Genomic DNA, 20,601 nt, shown 5'->3' with positions numbered 1-20,601 from the left:
CTTCTTTTAAGTCTTTATAGTCCATTTTACTAGGGATTCCACATTCTTGTAGCAGGCAAAGGTCAAAGTCACATGTCTCTAGATAAGAAAATAAAGCAGCCCTGCGATCAGGGCTCTTTAAGGACCTCACATTGAGTGAGGCAATTTTTACAGGGATAGGCATAGTTTATGGAGAGTCCGTGCTTGGAGAATCAAAGTCAATAATAAGCTGCGTACCGTCATCCCCCGCCTGCGGGGTCATCAGCTCCTTGATGTTCTGAGGGTCGGAGCTTGAGATCGATGATGCCCCGACCCTGAGCTCGCTCTCGTCCGAACTACGGCACGCCGCTTTCCTTTGAATGTCTTCCTCTTCTTCTTCTCTTTGTCTTTTAAATGTCACACTGCTGTCCATATCCTCTGTGTTGCTCTCACTCGATGTAATCTCTGGCCCCCGGCTGATGGATCTGCGTCTTCTTTCATCATTTGACGACTGGAACTGCTGCACAGGGGCCTGTGAGGCCTCTTTTCCGGAACCTTTGCCGCTACCTTGGGAAGTTTTCATCGCTTGTTCCCCAGCAAGCGTTGCTGAGGACTGTTGCTCCAACTTCCCCATCGATCGACGATGGCCAGTTTTACCCACCGGGTCCACTGCTGGCGGGGCAGCAAACCCTGGTTTGGCGCCACTTGTCTTCTTGGCCCTGTCCTGTATAGGCGGAGTAACAGGACCGGGCTCAGACCTGGCCACCTGGCTCCCCTTCCGGCGGGCTTTCACCGGGGCCTCTTCGTCCGGAGCAGGGCGACCCTGGGCCAAGCCAGTACCTGGCTTATGCTGCAATTTTGGGTCCACTTTTGCCCCCACCGAGGCCCGTCGGCTGCCACCCGCCACAGGTGAGCCCCCTTCAGAAGTTTCGGCGGGCTCTTGAGCCAGGTAGGAAGTCGATCGACGTCTTTCAATTTCCCGGGCAGTAAACTCGATCACCCGCCCGGGCTTCGTGGAATCCCCATGGCCTCCCCCTAGCACTACCACCGGTGGGCCCCCCGATGGAGCACCAGAGGTCTTGGGCCTGGACCCATCAGTACCTGCCATCTGGGGTTTGGGCATCTTAAAAAAGGACGTCTTTTGTCCTGTCCCCTCTTTGGGTGGGCCCAGCCTTGACCCACCCATCGTAGCTTTTGCTTTATGGGGACAGGAATTAAAATCGTGATTTTCCTCTCCGCAGAGGTTGCACCTTATCGTATGGCTACATCTTGAGGCTATGTGACCTTCTTGGCCACACCTATTGCAGCGAATCACACGCTCCGCGCCGCAGGTCTCCTGGGTGTGGCCAAACCTCAAGCAATTTCGGCAATACATAGGCATTTGAGGATAGAACAGGAAGCCCCGAACTCTCCCGATGGCAAAATTTGGGGGCGGATGGCAAAGACCCCCAATACCACCGGGATCCTTACGGAGCTTGACCCAGAACTTCCTCTTGCCGTTCCAGAACCGCACGGAGTTCAAGATTTTGTTTGCGAATCGCACCTCTTCGCAGTATCGCCGAAGAAAAGTGGCTATATCCTCCGTGGTCACATGAGGGCTGTGCATAGCCACCACCAACGGTATATGTTCCTCACCATAGAGGAACTGGAACGAAAGACCGTCGAGTCGATCGTCCCTCTGGTCCGCACCAGACAAGGTTGCATAGATGTTATCGCAACACGCCGTGGCCGTGAAGGTGACGGTATACAGGCCACGGCTTTCCTGGTCATTTAGACACAGGATGTCCTCCCTATTGAGGCGGAAGTAGTCAAGAAGAATCACCTCCGCAATGAAGCGGAGATTCTTCAACTGACGATGGCTCTCCGACACCTCTATGCGGATGGTATTTCGCATCGACATTTCCCCAGAGGGGAAAGCCCAGGAGAACGGCATCTTTCACACCCAGGGACTAAGCCCCTTCCCCAATAGCAGCAGGGGCTCGGAATCCCGCTATAAAAGCGGAACCCTTACCCAAGGCAGAGGTCGGGGGTACCCTAGGTGCTTCCGAAGCTACAGGTAACGCTCAACGTACCGAAAATGCCTTCTGAGACACAAGGTCCCAGAGACAGGGGGATCGCAACCCGTTGTCCGTGGACTAAGCCCGCTCCCCAATAGCAGCAAGGGGGTGAAGTCCCTCCGTAAGGAGAGACAATCCCCCAAGGCCGAGAAGCGGGGTACCACAGACACCTTCCGACCAGACCAAATGCAGATACTACACTTGATCTTAGCCAAAAGGCCGAGAAGCGATAACCGTGAAAGGGGCGGGCCCAACAAGGTCCCCTTCATGGGCACTATCACTGCTTGCTGTCAGGGAGGCTGCCAGACAATTTTCCATGCACACTCTGGGCTGGGGGGCAGTCAACCACCAGTACACACAGCAGAACCTAAACCCATACCATTATTGCTAAGCAGCAAGACAGGGGCCCATTGCACTCCCACGGGGCCTTTTTAAATGCAATCCATAACCCGGATTTGCCAGGAACCCTTCTTACTCCTCCTACTTGCATGTGACACTGGGCTTAGGATCTGCATAGGAAACACACACACAAGCACACACCTACCTTTGTTGCCTGCAGATGCCTCCTTGGCTGTCCCCAAACGGTATCAAACCAACACCCACGGGAAGCTGTAAGCATAGAGGACATGCCTGCACCCCATTGGACTTACCTGTGTGGGTTAAATCCGGGTTATTTGACAACCTATGGCGGTGATGGTTCTGCTCAGGCAGAGCAGTGCTGATGCTCCTCATAAAGCTGTCGCTGCTGTGAAGGTTCTAGGTGACATCACAATCCCTATGGTTACATACACAACAAAGCTGGGTTGTTGTTGTTTACACTCTGCAAGGCCTGTGGAAGTGAGTGACATCATAGCACTGTAGTTCTGAGGGTTCTAGATGGATGCAACAATCTCCTGTTGCTTCTATGAAGGCCATAATAGACGACATCACCAAACAGCTCCATAGTCACATACACAGCAAAGGAGAGATGTTGTTTACACCTAGTGATGTCAGTGGTATTGAGTGACATCACAGCACAGTGCTAAGGCTCCTGGGCCTGGACACAGCAGCGGCTGCAATATCTCAACGGAGAATACGTTTATATATATGTGTGTGTGTGCGCGTATATATATATATATATATATATATATATATATATATATATATATTTCTCCGCCGAAATCACTTTTAAACCCATTTCCACCTTTTTTTCCCTTCTCTTCCTCTTACTTTTTTTTCACGTTTTTTTACATTTTTCTCCTTTTCGCCTCTTTTCTGGGCGTATTATTCTTCTTTTTCTTCTTTTTTTTCGTCTAATGCATACCCCATCAGTGCAGCAATGCTTATTCAATACCGCCAGCAGATGGAGACACTGGGGGATAATTTTCTAAGGATTTATACTGATTTTTCCTGTCTGAATTTGTCGCACAGAAAGTTGCAGGCCAAATATGTGTGACATTTCTGCGACTTTAGCTTCTAGAGCATTTTTACAACATTATACATAGGTGCTGAATACATAAAAAGCGACTGTTCAGCGACAGACAAGTCGCATCGGCTGAAAGTAGGCCAGAATGTCAGTCCATGTTGGAGCAGGTTTAGATACAGTCTAAAGCATAGATCTCAAAGTCTGTGCACAGAATTTAGCAAGGGCCTCGCACCTTCTGATGCATCAGGTAGGTGCACTATAGCATAGCCTAACCCTCTGTACTTTGGTCTATATTGATGCGGGACATAGACAGCCAGCTGATGACCAATCCATTAGTGCAATGGATGGCTGGAAGCATTTGTCTTTGCCTTTGCAATACCACAGAAGCAATGCATGGTCAATGTACAGCAATGACACACCTGTGTGAACAGCCAGGAGACCCCCCCATGTTATGTTACATAGTTACATAGTTAGTACGGTCGAAAAAAGACATATGTCCATCAAGTTCAACCAGGGAATTAAGGGGTAGGGGTGTGGCGCGATATTGGGGAAGGGATGAGATTTTATATTTCTTCATAAGCATTAATCTTATTTTGTCAATTAGGAACATTCAGCACCCACCCGCTATCAAGGCAGCTGCCTATCATGTCATGCCCTACCTGCACAGGTGTGCTGGCTACTCAAATGATCCAATTAAGGAGGCCATTTAGTCAGCAGCAGCAGAAGTCCTGTGCCTGGACGCTCCAACAGCGGCCAGACACAAGCAGAAGCAGCAGAAGCAGCAGCAGCACCACCTTTTGTTTTTTGGCTGCAGCAGCAGCAGCAGCAGCAAGGCCCACAGGGCTGGCTAGCTGGCTAGCCAGCAAGCAGGTAGCAATGAAAGTAGGAATCTTTCTTTTTAACCCTGTAAGGGGGTGGTGCACTGTACCCGAAGATACTGCCATATCGGGTCAATGCATAGGGCGACGGAAGCAAGCTTCGAAATCGGCCCCCGTTCTCAAAAATCCATTTAATATATGGTCCCCAGATAGGGGACGTATCAGATATTAAACTGATAAGAACAGATACTACACTTGATCTTAGCCAAAAGGCCGAGAAGCGATAACCGTGAAAGGGGCGGGCCCAACAAGGTCCCCTTCATGGGCACTATCACTGCTTGCTGTCAGGGAGGCTGCCAGACAATTTTCCATGCACACTCTGGGCTGGGGGGCAGTCAACCACCAGTACACACAGCAGAACCTAAACCCATACCATTATTGCTAAGCAGCAAGACAGGGGCCCATTGCACTCCCACGGGGCCTTTTTAAATGCAATCCATAACCCGGATTTGCCAGGAACCCTTCTTACTCCTCCTACTTGCATGTGACACTGGGCTTAGGATCTGCATAGGAAACACACACACAAGCACACACCTACCTTTGTTGCCTGCAGATGCCTCCTTGGCTGTCCCCAAACGGTATCAAACCAACACCCACGGGAAGCTGTAAGCATAGAGGACATGCCTGCACCCCATTGGACTTACCTGTGTGGGTTAAATCCGGGTTATTTGACAACCTATGGCGGTGATGGTTCTGCTCAGGCAGAGCAGTGCTGATGCTCCTCATAAAGCTGTCGCTGCTGTGAAGGTTCTAGGTGACATCACAATCCCTATGGTTACATACACAACAAAGCTGGGTTGTTGTTGTTTACACTCTGCAAGGCCTGTGGAAGTGAGTGACATCATAGCACTGTAGTTCTGAGGGTTCTAGATGGATGCAACAATCTCCTGTTGCTTCTATGAAGGCCATAATAGACGACATCACCAAACAGCTCCATAGTCACATACACAGCAAAGGAGAGATGTTGTTTACACCTAGTGATGTCAGTGGTATTGAGTGACATCACAGCACAGTGCTAAGGCTCCTGGGCCTGGACACAGCAGCGGCTGCAATATCTCAACGGAGAATACGTTTATATATATGTGTGTGTGTGCGCGTATATATATATATATATATATATATATATATATATATATATATATATTTCTCCGCCGAAATCACTTTTAAACCCATTTCCACCTTTTTTTCCCTTCTCTTCCTCTTACTTTTTTTTCACGTTTTTTTACGTTTTTCTCCTTTTCGCCTCTTTTCTGGGCGTATTATTCTTCTTTTTCTTCTTTTTTTTCGTCTAATGCATACCCCATCAGTGCAGCAATGCTTATTCAATACCGCCAGCAGATGGAGACACTGGGGGATAATTTTCTAAGGATTTATACTGATTTTTCCTGTCTGAATTTGTCGCACAGAAAGTTGCAGGCCAAATATGTGTGACATTTCTGCGACTTTAGCTTCTAGAGCATTTTTACAACATTATACATAGGTGCTGAATACATAAAAAGCGACTGTTCAGCGACAGACAAGTCGCATCGGCTGAAAGTAGGCCAGAATGTCAGTCCATGTTGGAGCAGGTTTAGATACAGTCTAAAGCATAGATCTCAAAGTCTGTGCACAGAATTTAGCAAGGGCCTCGCACCTTCTGATGCATCAGGTAGGTGCACTATAGCATAGCCTAACCCTCTGTACTTTGGTCTATATTGATGCGGGACATAGACAGCCAGCTGATGACCAATCCATTAGTGCAATGGATGGCTGGAAGCATTTGTCTTTGCCTTTGCAATACCACAGAAGCAATGCATGGTCAATGTACAGCAATGACACACCTGTGTGAACAGCCAGGAGACCCCCCCATGTTATGTTACATAGTTACATAGTTAGTACGGTCGAAAAAAGACATATGTCCATCAAGTTCAACCAGGGAATTAAGGGGTAGGGGTGTGGCGCGATATTGGGGAAGGGATGAGATTTTATATTTCTTCATAAGCATTAATCTTATTTTGTCAATTAGGAACATTCAGCACCCACCCGCTATCAAGGCAGCTGCCTATCATGTCATGCCCTACCTGCACAGGTGTGCTGGCTACTCAAATGATCCAATTAAGGAGGCCATTTAGTCAGCAGCAGCAGAAGTCCTGTGCCTGGACGCTCCAACAGCGGCCAGACACAAGCAGAAGCAGCAGAAGCAGCAGCAGCACCACCTTTTGTTTTTTGGCTGCAGCAGCAGCAGCAGCAGCAAGGCCCACAGGGCTGGCTAGCTGGCTAGCCAGCAAGCAGGTAGCAATGAAAGTAGGAATCTTTCTTTTTAACCCTGTAAGGGGGTGGTGCACTGTACCCGAAGATACTGCCATATCGGGTCAATGCATAGGGCGACGGAAGCAAGCTTCGAAATCGGCCCCCGTTCTCAAAAATCCATTTAATATATGGTCCCCAGATAGGGGACGTATCAGATATTAAACTGATAAGAACAGATACTACACTTGATCTTAGCCAAAAGGCCGAGAAGCGATAACCGTGAAAGGGGCGGGCCCAACAAGGTCCCCTTCATGGGCACTATCACTGCTTGCTGTCAGGGAGGCTGCCAGACAATTTTCCATGCACACTCTGGGCTGGGGGGCAGTCAACCACCAGTACACACAGCAGAACCTAAACCCATACCATTATTGCTAAGCAGCAAGACAGGGGCCCATTGCACTCCCACGGGGCCTTTTTAAATGCAATCCATAACCCGGATTTGCCAGGAACCCTTCTTACTCCTCCTACTTGCATGTGACACTGGGCTTAGGATCTGCATAGGAAACACACACACAAGCACACACCTACCTTTGTTGCCTGCAGATGCCTCCTTGGCTGTCCCCAAACGGTATCAAACCAACACCCACGGGAAGCTGTAAGCATAGAGGACATGCCTGCACCCCATTGGACTTACCTGTGTGGGTTAAATCCGGGTTATTTGACAACCTATGGCGGTGATGGTTCTGCTCAGGCAGAGCAGTGCTGATGCTCCTCATAAAGCTGTCGCTGCTGTGAAGGTTCTAGGTGACATCACAATCCCTATGGCTACATACACAACAAAGCTGGGTTGTTGTTGTTTACACTCTGCAAGGCCTGTGGAAGTGAGTGACATCATAGCACTGTAGTTCTGAGGGTTCTAGATGGATGCAACAATCTCCTGTTGCTTCTATGAAGGCCATAATAGACGACATCACCAAACAGCTCCATAGTCACATACACAGCAAAGGAGAGATGTTGTTTACACCTAGTGATGTCAGTGGTATTGAGTGACATCACAGCACAGTGCTAAGGCTCCTGGGCCTGGACACAGCAGCGGCTGCAATATCTCAACGGAGAATACGTTTATATATATGTGTGTGTGTGCGCGTATATATATATATATATATATATATATATATATATATATATATATATTTCTCCGCCGAAATCACTTTTAAACCCATTTCCACCTTTTTTTCCCTTCTCTTCCTCTTACTTTTTTTTCACGTTTTTTTACGTTTTTCTCCTTTTCGCCTCTTTTCTGGGCGTATTATTCTTCTTTTTCTTCTTTTTTTTCGTCTAATGCATACCCCATCAGTGCAGCAATGCTTATTCAATACCGCCAGCAGATGGAGACACTGGGGGATAATTTTCTAAGGATTTATACTGATTTTTCCTGTCTGAATTTGTCGCACAGAAAGTTGCAGGCCAAATATGTGTGACATTTCTGCGACTTTAGCTTCTAGAGCATTTTTACAACATTATACATAGGTGCTGAATACATAAAAAGCGACTGTTCAGCGACAGACAAGTCGCATCGGCTGAAAGTAGGCCAGAATGTCAGTCCATGTTGGAGCAGGTTTAGATACAGTCTAAAGCATAGATCTCAAAGTCTGTGCACAGAATTTAGCAAGGGCCTCGCACCTTCTGATGCATCAGGTAGGTGCACTATAGCATAGCCTAACCCTCTGTACTTTGGTCTATATTGATGCGGGACATAGACAGCCAGCTGATGACCAATCCATTAGTGCAATGGATGGCTGGAAGCATTTGTCTTTGCCTTTGCAATACCACAGAAGCAATGCATGGTCAATGTACAGCAATGACACACCTGTGTGAACAGCCAGGAGACCCCCCCATGTTATGTTACATAGTTACATAGTTAGTACGGTCGAAAAAAGACATATGTCCATCAAGTTCAACCAGGGAATTAAGGGGTAGGGGTGTGGCGCGATATTGGGGAAGGGATGAGATTTTATATTTCTTCATAAGCATTAATCTTATTTTGTCAATTAGGAACATTCAGCACCCACCCGCTATCAAGGCAGCTGCCTATCATGTCATGCCCTACCTGCACAGGTGTGCTGGCTACTCAAATGATCCAATTAAGGAGGCCATTTAGTCAGCAGCAGCAGAAGTCCTGTGCCTGGACGCTCCAACAGCGGCCAGACACAAGCAGAAGCAGCAGAAGCAGCAGCAGCACCACCTTTTGTTTTTTGGCTGCAGCAGCAGCAGCAGCAGCAAGGCCCACAGGGCTGGCTAACTGGCTAGCCAGCAAGCAGGTAGCAATGAAAGTAGGAATCTTTCTTTTTAACCCTGTAAGGGGGTGGTGCACTGTACCCGAAGATACTGCCATATCGGGTCAATGCATAGGGCGACGGAAGCAAGCTTCGAAATCGGCCCCCGTTCTCAAAAATCCATTTAATATATGGTCCCCAGATAGGGGACGTATCAGATATTAAACTGATAAGAACAGATACTACACTTGATCTTAGCCAAAAGGCCGAGAAGCGATAACCGTGAAAGGGGCGGGCCCAACAAGGTCCCCTTCATGGGCACTATCACTGCTTGCTGTCAGGGAGGCTGCCAGACAATTTTCCATGCACACTCTGGGCTGGGGGGCAGTCAACCACCAGTACACACAGCAGAACCTAAACCCATACCATTATTGCTAAGCAGCAAGACAGGGGCCCATTGCACTCCCACGGGGCCTTTTTAAATGCAATCCATAACCCGGATTTGCCAGGAACCCTTCTTACTCCTCCTACTTGCATGTGACACTGGGCTTAGGATCTGCATAGGAAACACACACACAAGCACACACCTACCTTTGTTGCCTGCAGATGCCTCCTTGGCTGTCCCCAAACGGTATCAAACCAACACCCACGGGAAGCTGTAAGCATAGAGGACATGCCTGCACCCCATTGGACTTACCTGTGTGGGTTAAATCCGGGTTATTTGACAACCTATGGCGGTGATGGTTCTGCTCAGGCAGAGCAGTGCTGATGCTCCTCATAAAGCTGTCGCTGCTGTGAAGGTTCTAGGTGACATCACAATCCCTATGGTTACATACACAACAAAGCTGGGTTGTTGTTGTTTACACTCTGCAAGGCCTGTGGAAGTGAGTGACATCATAGCACTGTAGTTCTGAGGGTTCTAGATGGATGCAACAATCTCCTGTTGCTTCTATGAAGGCCATAATAGACGACATCACCAAACAGCTCCATAGTCACATACACAGCAAAGGAGAGATGTTGTTTACACCTAGTGATGTCAGTGGTATTGAGTGACATCACAGCACAGTGCTAAGGCTCCTGGGCCTGGACACAGCAGCGGCTGCAATATCTCAACGGAGAATACGTTTATATATATGTGTGTGTGTGCGCGTATATATATATATATATATATATATATATATATATATATATATATATATTTCTCCGCCGAAATCACTTTTAAACCCATTTCCACCTTTTTTTCCCTTCTCTTCCTCTTACTTTTTTTTCACGTTTTTTTACGTTTTTCTCCTTTTCGCCTCTTTTCTGGGCGTATTATTCTTCTTTTTCTTCTTTTTTTTCGTCTAATGCATACCCCATCAGTGCAGCAATGCTTATTCAATACCGCCAGCAGATGGAGACACTGGGGGATAATTTTCTAAGGATTTATACTGATTTTTCCTGTCTGAATTTGTCGCACAGAAAGTTGCAGGCCAAATATGTGTGACATTTCTGCGACTTTAGCTTCTAGAGCATTTTTACAACATTATACATAGGTGCTGAATACATAAAAAGCGACTGTTCAGCGACAGACAAGTCGCATCGGCTGAAAGTAGGCCAGAATGTCAGTCCATGTTGGAGCAGGTTTAGATACAGTCTAAAGCATAGATCTCAAAGTCTGTGCACAGAATTTAGCAAGGGCCTCGCACCTTCTGATGCATCAGGTAGGTGCACTATAGCATAGCCTAACCCTCTGTACTTTGGTCTATATTGATGCGGGACATAGACAGCCAGCTGATGACCAATCCATTAGTGCAATGGATGGCTGGAAGCATTTGTCTTTGCCTTTGCAATACCACAGAAGCAATGCATGGTCAATGTACAGCAATGACACACCTGTGTGAACAGCCAGGAGACCCCCCCCATGTTATGTTACATAGTTACATAGTTAGTACGGTCGAAAAAAGACATATGTCCATCAAGTTCAACCAGGGAATTAAGGGGTAGGGGTGTGGCGCGATATTGGGGAAGGGATGAGATTTTATATTTCTTCATAAGCATTAATCTTATTTTGTCAATTAGGAACATTCAGCACCCACCCGCTATCAAGGCAGCTGCCTATCATGTCATGCCCTACCTGCACAGGTGTGCTGGCTACTCAAATGATCCAATTAAGGAGGCCATTTAGTCAGCAGCAGCAGAAGTCCTGTGCCTGGACGCTCCAACAGCGGCCAGACACAAGCAGAAGCAGCAGAAGCAGCAGCAGCACCACCTTTTGTTTTTTGGCTGCAGCAGCAGCAGCAGCAGCAAGGCCCACAGGGCTGGCTAGCTGGCTAGCCAGCAAGCAGGTAGCAATGAAAGTAGGAATCTTTCTTTTTAACCCTGTAAGGGGGTGGTGCACTGTACCCGAAGATACTGCCATATCGGGTCAATGCATAGGGCGACGGAAGCAAGCTTCGAAATCGGCCCCCGTTCTCAAAAATCCATTTAATATATGGTCCCCAGATAGGGGACGTATCAGATATTAAACTGATAAGAACAGATACTACACTTGATCTTAGCCAAAAGGCCGAGAAGCGATAACCGTGAAAGGGGCGGGCCCAACAAGGTCCCCTTCATGGGCACTATCACTGCTTGCTGTCAGGGAGGCTGCCAGACAATTTTCCATGCACACTCTGGGCTGGGGGGCAGTCAACCACCAGTACACACAGCAGAACCTAAACCCATACCATTATTGCTAAGCAGCAAGACAGGGGCCCATTGCACTCCCACGGGGCCTTTTTAAATGCAATCCATAACCCGGATTTGCCAGGAACCCTTCTTACTCCTCCTACTTGCATGTGACACTGGGCTCAGGATCTGCATAGGAAACACACACACAAGCACACACCTACCTTTGTTGCCTGCAGATGCCTCCTTGGCTGTCCCCAAACGGTATCAAACCAACACCCACGGGAAGCTGTAAGCATAGAGGACATGCCTGCACCCCATTGGATTTACCTGTGTGGGTTAAATCCGGGTTATTTGACAACCTATGGCGGTGATGGTTCTGCTCAGGCAGAGCAGTGCTGATGCTCCTCATAAAGCTGTCGCTGCTGTGAAGGTTCTAGGTGACATCACAATCCCTATGGTTACATACACAACAAAGCTGGGTTGTTGTTGTTTACACTCTGCAAGGCCTGTGGAAGTGAGTGACATCATAGCACTGTAGTTCTGAGGGTTCTAGATGGATGCAACAATCTCCTGTTGCTTCTATGAAGGCCATAATAGACGACATCACCAAACAGCTCCATAGTCACATACACAGCAAAGGAGAGATGTTGTTTACACCTAGTGATGTCAGTGGTATTGAGTGACATCACAGCACAGTGCTAAGGCTCCTGGGCCTGGACACAGCAGCGGCTGCAATATCTCAACGGAGAATACGTTTATATATATGTGTGTGTGTGCGCGTATATATATATATATATATATATATATATATATATATATATATATATTTCTCCGCCGAAATCACTTTTAAACCCATTTCCACCTTTTTTTCCCTTCTCTTCCTCTTACTTTTTTTTCACGTTTTTTTACGTTTTTCTCCTTTTCGCCTCTTTTCTGGGCGTATTATTCTTCTTTTTCTTCTTTTTTTTCGTCTAATGCATACCCCATCAGTGCAGCAATGCTTATTCAATACCGCCAGCAGATGGAGACACTGGGGGATAATTTTCTAAGGATTTATACTGATTTTTCCTGTCTGAATTTGTCGCACAGAAAGTTGCAGGCCAAATATGTGTGACATTTCTGCGACTTTAGCTTCTAGAGCATTTTTACAACATTATACATAGGTGCTGAATACATAAAAAGCGACTGTTCAGCGACAGACAAGTCGCATCGGCTGAAAGTAGGCCAGAATGTCAGTCCATGTTGGAGCAGGTTTAGATACAGTCTAAAGCATAGATCTCAAAGTCTGTGCACAGAATTTAGCAAGGGCCTCGCACCTTCTGATGCATCAGGTAGGTGCACTATAGCATAGCCTAACCCTCTGTACTTTGGTCTATATTGATGCGGGACATAGACAGCCAGCTGATGACCAATCCATTAGTGCAATGGATGGCTGGAAGCATTTGTCTTTGCCTTTGCAATACCACAGAAGCAATGCATGGTCAATGTACAGCAATGACACACCTGTGTGAACAGCCAGGAGACCCCCCCATGTTATGTTACATAGTTACATAGTTAGTACGGTCGAAAAAAGACATATGTCCATCAAGTTCAACCAGGGAATTAAGGGGTAGGGGTGTGGCGCGATATTGGGGAAGGGATGAGATTTTATATTTCTTCATAAGCATTAATCTTATTTTGTCAATTAGGAACATTCAGCACCCACCCGCTATCAAGGCAGCTGCCTATCATGTCATGCCCTACCTGCACAGGTGTGCTGGCTACTCAAATGATCCAATTAAGGAGGCCATTTAGTCAGCAGCAGCAGAAGTCCTGTGCCTGGACGCTCCAACAGCGGCCAGACACAAGCAGAAGCAGCAGAAGCAGCAGCAGCACCACCTTTTGTTTTTTGGCTGCAGCAGCAGCAGCAGCAGCAAGGCCCACAGGGCTGGCTAGCTGGCTAGCCAGCAAGCAGGTAGCAATGAAAGTAGGAATCTTTCTTTTTAACCCTGTAAGGGGGTGGTGCACTGTACCCGAAGATACTGCCATATCGGGTCAATGCATAGGGCGACGGAAGCAAGCTTCGAAATCGGCCCCCGTTCTCAAAAATCCATTTAATATATGGTCCCCAGATAGGGGACGTATCAGATATTAAACTGATAAGAACAGATACTTTTTATTTTTTTTAAAGCCGAGGAACGTGCTTTCGATTCACCCAAAGTGCAAGAAAAAGTGCAAACGTGTTACACTAAAAAAACGTGCACAAAGGATGCGGTCTATCGCAAGCCCTTCTCCGATAGGAGAGAGGCCCCCCAACAAACCTTACCCTTCGCCTCCGGACCAAAAGGTACCTGCGAGGTTCCAGGTTCGATGTCCCTTTTCGCCGAAGCTACTAGGGGACCACAAATGCTCCCGGCATCCCCCTTGGCGTTAGCCAAGGTATCTGCCCGCAGAGCCGATTACGGTAGGTACCCTGCCAAAGCAGGAGTACCCGGGGTGTTTGCAGGGAGGTGCGGAACCTAATGGCCACACACACCTCCCCTAGACCGCCAGGAGGGACACCCAGAAGGGCTACCGCATCCTGACCAATCCTGTGAACACACAACACGCAAAAAGTGACACAGTGAGACAAAAAAGAAATAAATAAGTGAATGTGTGCAGATATACTGCCCGGACATCCGGCCGGATCTATAAAAATTTCTCTGATCCTAGCCAGAAGGCCGGGAATCAAGAGGTGAGTGCCACAAGGTGAAGAGATTATGGTGCCCGTGCTTCAACTCAGTGAGTCTATTCTCCCAGTGAGTTTCGGCACCTCGGGGTCACCACTCCCCGAGGCACAAAAGTACCTCGGCTCTAGACCCTCTCAGCCTCATGGCGAGACCCGGAGGGAACAGGTCACATCGGGGCAGCCGTCGAGCTGATTCCTCAGAACCAGCCCCGGAAAGCCCTGGTACACCTGCATCCTCCATGCAGCACCCATCCCCACCAGCATGAAAACTGATAAGAACAGATACTACACTTGATCTTAGCCAAAAGGCCGAGAAGCGATAACCGTGAAAGGGGCGGGCCCAACAAGGTCCCCTTCATGGGCACTATCACTGCTTGCTGTCAGGGAGGCTGCCAGACAATTTTCCATGCACACTCTGGGCTGGGGGGCAGTCAACCACCAGTACACACAGCAGAACCTAAACCCATACCATTATTGCTAAGCAGCAAGACAGGGGCCCATTGCACTCCCACGGGGCCTTTTTAAATGCAATCCATAACCCGGATTTGCCAGGAACCCTTCTTACTCCTCCTACTTGCATGTGACACTGGGCTTAGGATCTGCATAGGAAACACACACACAAGCACACACCTACCTTTGTTGCCTGCAGATGCCTCCTTGGCTGTCCCCAAACGGTATCAAACCAACACCCACGGGAAGCTGTAAGCATAGAGGACATGCCTGCACCCCATTGGACTTACCTGTGTGGGTTAAATCCGGGTTATTTGACAACCTATGGCGGTGATGGTTCTGCTCAGGCAGAGCAGTGCTGATGCTCCTCATAAAGCTGTCGCTGCTGTGAAGGTTCTAGGTGACATCACAATCCCTATGGTTACATACACAACAAAGCTGGGTTGTTGTTGTTTACACTCTGCAAGGCCTGTGGAAGTGAGTGACATCATAGCACTGTAGTTCTGAGGGTTCTAGATGGATGCAACAATCTCCTGTTGCTTCTATGAAGGCCATAATAGACGACATCACCAAACAGCTCCATAGTCACATACACAGCAAAGGAGAGATGTTGTTTACACCTAGTGATGTCAGTGGTATTGAGTGACATCACAGCACAGTGCTAAGGCTCCTGGGCCTGGACACAGCAGCGGCTGCAATATCTCAACGGAGAATACGTTTATATATATGTGTGTGTGTGCGCGTATATATATATATATATATATATATATATATATATATATATATATTTCTCCGCCGAAATCACTTTTAAACCCATTTCCACCTTTTTTTCCCTTCTCTTCCTCTTACTTTTTTTTCACGTTTTTTTACGTTTTTCTCCTTTTCGCCTCTTTTCTGGGCGTATTATTCTTCTTTTTCTTCTTTTTTTTCGTCTAATGCATACCCCATCAGTGCAGCAATGCTTATTCAATACCGCCAGCAGATGGAGACACTGGGGGATAATTTTCTAAGGATTTATACTGATTTTTCCTGTCTGAATTTGTCGCACAGAAAGTTGCAGGCCAAATATGTGTGACATTTCTGCGACTTTAGCTTCTAGAGCATTTTTACAACATTATACATAGGTGCTGAATACATAAAAAGCGACTGTTCAGCGACAGACAAGTCGCATCGGCTGAAAGTAGGCCAGAATGTCAGTCCATGTTGGAGCAGGTTTAGATACAGTCTAAAGCATAGATCTCAAAGTCTGTGCACAGAATTTAGCAAGGGCCTCGCACCTTCTGATGCATCAGGTAGGTGCACTATAGCATAGCCTAACCCTCTGTACTTTGGTCTATATTGATGCGGGACATAGACAGCCAGCTGATGACCAATCCATTAGTGCAATGGATGGCTGGAAGCATTTGTCTTTGCCTTTGCAATACCACAGAAGCAATGCATGGTCAATGTACAGCAATGACACACCTGTGTGAACAGCCAGGAGACCCCCCCATGTTATGTTACATAGTTACATAGTTAGTACGGTCGAAAAAAGACATATGTCCATCAAGTTCAACCAGGGAATTAAGGGGTAGGGGTGTGGCGCGATATTGGGGAAGGGATGAGATTTTATATTTCTTCATAAGCATTAATCTTATTTTGTCAATTAGGAACATTCAGCACCCACCCGCTATCAAGGCAGCTGCCTATCATGTCATGCCCTACCTGCACAGGTGTGCTGGCTACTCAAATGATCCAATTAAGGAGGCCATTTAGTCAGCAGCAGCAGAAGTCCTGTGCCTGGACGCTCCAACAGCGGCCAGACACAAGCAGAAGCAGCAGAAGCAGCAGCAGCACCACCTTTTGTTTTTTGGCTGCAGCAGCAGCAGCAGCAGCAAGGCCCACAGGGCTGGCTAGCTGGCTAGCCAGCAAGCAGGTAGCAATGAAAGTAGGAATCTTTCTTTTTAACCCTGTAAGGGGGTGGTGCACTGTACCCGAAGATACTGCCATATCGGGTCAATGCATAGGGCGACGGAAGCAAGCTTCGAAATCGGCCCCCGTTCTCAAAAATCCATTTAATATATGGTCCCCAGATAGGGGACGTATCAGATATTAAACTGATAAGAACAGATACTACACTTGATCTTAGCCAAAAGGCCGAGAAGCGATAACCGTGAAAGGGGCGGGCCCAACAAGGTCCCCTTCATGGGCACTATCACTGCTTGCTGTCAGGGAGGCTGCCAGACAATTTTCCATGCACACTCTGGGCTGGGGGGCAGTCAACCACCAGTACACACAGCAGAACCTAAACCCATACCATTATTGCTAAGCAGCAAGACAGGGGCCCATTGCACTCCCACGGGGCCTTTTTAAATGCAATCCATAACCCGGATTTGCCAGGAACCCTTCTTACTCCTCCTACTTGCATGTGACACTGGGCTTAGGATCTGCATAGGAAACACACACACAAGCACACACCTACCTTTGTTGCCTGCAGATGCCTCCTTGGCTGTCCCCAAACGGTATCAAACCAACACCCACGGGAAGCTGTAAGCATAGAGGACATGCCTGCACCCCATTGGACTTACCTGTGTGGGTTAAATCCAGGTTATTTGACAACCTATGGCGGTGATGGTTCTGCTCAGGCAGAGCAGTGCTGATGCTCCTCATAAAGCTGTCGCTGCTGTGAAGGTTCTAGGTGACATCACAATCCCTATGGTTACATACACAACAAAGCTGGGTTGTTGTTGTTTACACTCTGCAAGGCCTGTGGAAGTGAGTGACATCATAGCACTGTAGTTCTGAGGGTTCTAGATGGATGCAACAATCTCCTGTTGCTTCTATGAAGGCCGTAATAGACGACATCACCAAACAGCTCCATAGTCACATACACAGCAAAGGAGAGATGTTGTTTACACCTAGTGATGTCAGTGGTATTGAGTGACATCACAGCACAGTGCTAAGGCTCCTGGGCCTGGACACAGCAGCGGCTGCAATATCTCAACGGAGAATACGTTTATATATATGTGTGTGTGTGCGCGTATATATATATATATATATATATATATATATATATATATATATATTTCTCCGCCGAAATCACTTTTAAACCCATTTCCACCTTTTTTTCCCTTCTCTTCCTCTTACTTTTTTTTCACGTTTTTTTACGTTTTTCTCCTTTTCGCCTCTTTTCTGGGCGTATTATTCTTCTTTTTCTTCTTTTTTTTCGTCTAATGCATACCCCATCAGTGCAGCAATGCTTATTCAATACCGCCAGCAGATGGAGACACTGGGGGATAATTTTCTAAGGATTTATACTGATTTTTCCTGTCTGAATTTGTCGCACAGAAAGTTGCAGGCCAAATATGTGTGACATTTCTGCGACTTTAGCTTCTAGAGCATTTTTACAACATTATACATAGGTGCTGAATACATAAAAAGCGACTGTTCAGCGACAGACAAGTCGCATCGGCTGAAAGTAGGCCAGAATGTCAGTCCATGTTGGAGCAGGTTTAGATACAGTCTAAAGCATAGATCTCAAAGTCTGTGCACAGAATTTAGCAAGGGCCTCGCACCTTCTGATGCATCAGGTAGGTGCACTATAGCATAGCCTAACCCTCTGTACTTTGGTCTATATTGATGCGGGACATAGACAGCCAGCTGATGACCAATCCATTAGTGCAATGGATGGCTGGAAGCATTTGTCTTTGCCTTTGCAATACCACAGAAGCAATGCATGGTCAATGTACAGCAATGACACACCTGTGTGAACAGCCAGGAGACCCCCCCATGTTATGTTACATAGTTACATAGTTAGTACGGTCGAAAAAAGACATATGTCCATCAAGTTCAACCAGGGAATTAAGGGGTAGGGGTGTGGCGCGATATTGGGGAAGGGATGAGATTTTATATTTCTTCATAAGCATTAATCTTATTTTGTCAATTAGGAACATTCAGCACCCACCCGCTATCAAGGCAGCTGCCTATCATGTCATGCCCTACCTGCACAGGTGTGCTGGCTACTCAAATGATCCAATTAAGGAGGCCATTTAGTCAGCAGCAGCAGAAGTCCTGTGCCTGGACGCTCCAACAGCGGCCAGACACAAGCAGAAGCAGCAGAAGCAGCAGCAGCACCACCTTTTGTTTTTTGGCTGCAGCAGCAGCAGCAGCAGCAAGGCCCACAGGGCTGGCTAGCTGGCTAGCCAGCAAGCAGGTAGCAATGAAAGTAGGAATCTTTCTTTTTAACCCTGTAAGGGGGTGGTGCACTGTACCCGAAGATACTGCCATATCGGGTCAATGCATAGGGCGACGGAAGCAAGCTTCGAAATCGGCCCCCGTTCTCAAAAATCCATTTAATATATGGTCCCCAGATAGGGGACGTATCAGATATTAAACTGATAAGAACAGATACTACACTTGATCTTAGCCAAAAGGCCGAGAAGCGATAACCGTGAAAGGGGCGGGCCCAACAAGGTCCCCTTCATGGGCACTATCACTGCTTGCTGTCAGGGAGGCTGCCAGACAATTTTCCATGCACACTCTGGGCTGGGGGGCAGTCAACCACCAGTACACACAGCAGAACCTAAACCCATACCATTATTGCTAAGCAGCAAGACAGGGGCCCATTGCACTCCCACGGGGCCTTTTTAAATGCAATCCATAACCCGGATTTGCCAGGAACCCTTCTTACTCCTCCTACTTGCATGTGACACTGGGCTTAGGATCTGCATAGGAAACACACACACAAGCACACACCTACCTTTGTTGCCTGCAGATGCCTCCTTGGCTGTCCCCAAACGGTATCAAACCAACACCCACGGGAAGCTGTAAGCATAGAGGACATGCCTGCACCCCATTGGACTTACCTGTGTGGGTTAAATCCGGGTTATTTGACAACCTATGGCGGTGATGGTTCTGCTCAGGCAGAGCAGTGCTGATGCTCCTCATAAAGCTGTCGCTGCTGTGAAGGTTCTAGGTGACATCACAATCCCTATGGTTACATACACAACAAAGCTGGGTTGTTGTTGTTTACACTCTGCAAGGCCTGTGGAAGTGAGTGACATCATAGCACTGTAGTTCTGAGGGTTCTAGATGGATGCAACAATCTCCTGTTGCTTCTATGAAGGCCATAATAGACGACATCACCAAACAGCTCCATAGTCACATACACAGCAAAGGAGAGATGTTGTTTACACCTAGTGATGTCAGTGGTATTGAGTGACATCACAGCACAGTGCTAAGGCTCCTGGGCCTGGACACAGCAGCGGCTGCAATATCTCAACGGAGAATACGTTTATATATATGTGTGTGTGTGCGCGTATATATATATATATATATATATATATATATATATATATATATATATTTCTCCGCCGAAATCACTTTTAAACCCATTTCCACCTTTTTTTCCCTTCTCTTCCTCTTACTTTTTTTTCACGTTTTTTTACGTTTTTCTCCTTTTCGCCTCTTTTCTGGGCGTATTATTCTTCTTTTTCTTCTTTTTTTTCGTCTAATGCATACCCCATCAGTGCAGCAATGCTTATTCAATACCGCCAGCAGATGGAGACACTGGGGGATAATTTTCTAAGGATTTATACTGATTTTTCCTGTCTGAATTTGTCGCACAGAAAGTTGCAGGCCAAATATGTGTGACATTTCTGCGACTTTAGCTTCTAGAGCATTTTTACAACATTATACATAGGTGCTGAATACATAAAAAGCGACTGTTCAGCGACAGACAAGTCGCATCGGCTGAAAGTAGGCCAGAATGTCAGTCCATGTTGGAGCAGGTTTAGATACAGTCTAAAGCATAGATCTCAAAGTCTGTGCACAGAATTTAGCAAGGGCCTCGCACCTTCTGATGCATCAGGTAGGTGCACTATAGCATAGCCTAACCCTCTGTACTTTGGTCTATATTGATGCGGGACATAGACAGCCAGCTGATGACCAATCCATTAGTGCAATGGATGGCTGGAAGCATTTGTCTTTGCCTTTGCAATACCACAGAAGC

General features: G+C 47.1%; 6 non-coding genes and 3 pseudogenes across 6 annotated transcripts; all 9 read right to left on the bottom strand.

Annotated features, from left to right (window-relative positions):
- Positions 1-2,028: 2,028 nt before the first annotated feature.
- LOC130318021 (U2 spliceosomal RNA) lies at positions 2,029-2,246 on the bottom strand (annotated as a pseudogene).
- Positions 2,247-4,332: 2,086 nt separating this feature from the next.
- Positions 4,333-4,523, bottom strand: LOC130317969 (U2 spliceosomal RNA). The gene has a single exon (XR_008864967.1). It is a non-coding gene; the product is annotated as a U2 spliceosomal RNA (small nuclear RNA).
- Positions 4,524-6,611: 2,088 nt separating this feature from the next.
- LOC130317968 (U2 spliceosomal RNA) lies at positions 6,612-6,802 on the bottom strand. The gene has a single exon (XR_008864966.1). It is a non-coding gene; the product is annotated as a U2 spliceosomal RNA (small nuclear RNA).
- A 2,088-nt stretch (positions 6,803-8,890) lies between these two features.
- LOC130317967 (U2 spliceosomal RNA) lies at positions 8,891-9,081 on the bottom strand. Its single transcript, XR_008864965.1, has one exon. It is a non-coding gene; the product is annotated as a U2 spliceosomal RNA (small nuclear RNA).
- Positions 9,082-11,172: 2,091 nt separating this feature from the next.
- LOC130317966 (U2 spliceosomal RNA) lies at positions 11,173-11,363 on the bottom strand. The gene has a single exon (XR_008864964.1). It is a non-coding gene; the product is annotated as a U2 spliceosomal RNA (small nuclear RNA).
- Positions 11,364-13,451: 2,088 nt separating this feature from the next.
- On the bottom strand, positions 13,452-13,630 carry LOC130317992 (U2 spliceosomal RNA; annotated as a pseudogene).
- A 693-nt stretch (positions 13,631-14,323) lies between these two features.
- On the bottom strand, positions 14,324-14,483 carry LOC130318017 (U2 spliceosomal RNA; annotated as a pseudogene).
- Positions 14,484-16,569: 2,086 nt separating this feature from the next.
- LOC130317965 (U2 spliceosomal RNA) lies at positions 16,570-16,760 on the bottom strand. Its single transcript, XR_008864963.1, has one exon. It is a non-coding gene; the product is annotated as a U2 spliceosomal RNA (small nuclear RNA).
- Positions 16,761-18,846: 2,086 nt separating this feature from the next.
- On the bottom strand, positions 18,847-19,037 carry LOC130317962 (U2 spliceosomal RNA). Its single transcript, XR_008864961.1, has one exon. It is a non-coding gene; the product is annotated as a U2 spliceosomal RNA (small nuclear RNA).
- Positions 19,038-20,601: the final 1,564 nt, after the last annotated feature.

This window comes from Hyla sarda, unplaced genomic scaffold (genome assembly GCF_029499605.1).
Source record: "Hyla sarda isolate aHylSar1 unplaced genomic scaffold, aHylSar1.hap1 scaffold_204, whole genome shotgun sequence".
In the NCBI taxonomy this organism is placed as follows: Eukaryota; Metazoa; Chordata; class Amphibia; order Anura; family Hylidae; genus Hyla; species Hyla sarda.
Note: the sequence above shows the minus strand (reverse complement) of the source record. Positions and strands in the feature narration are given on the sequence as shown.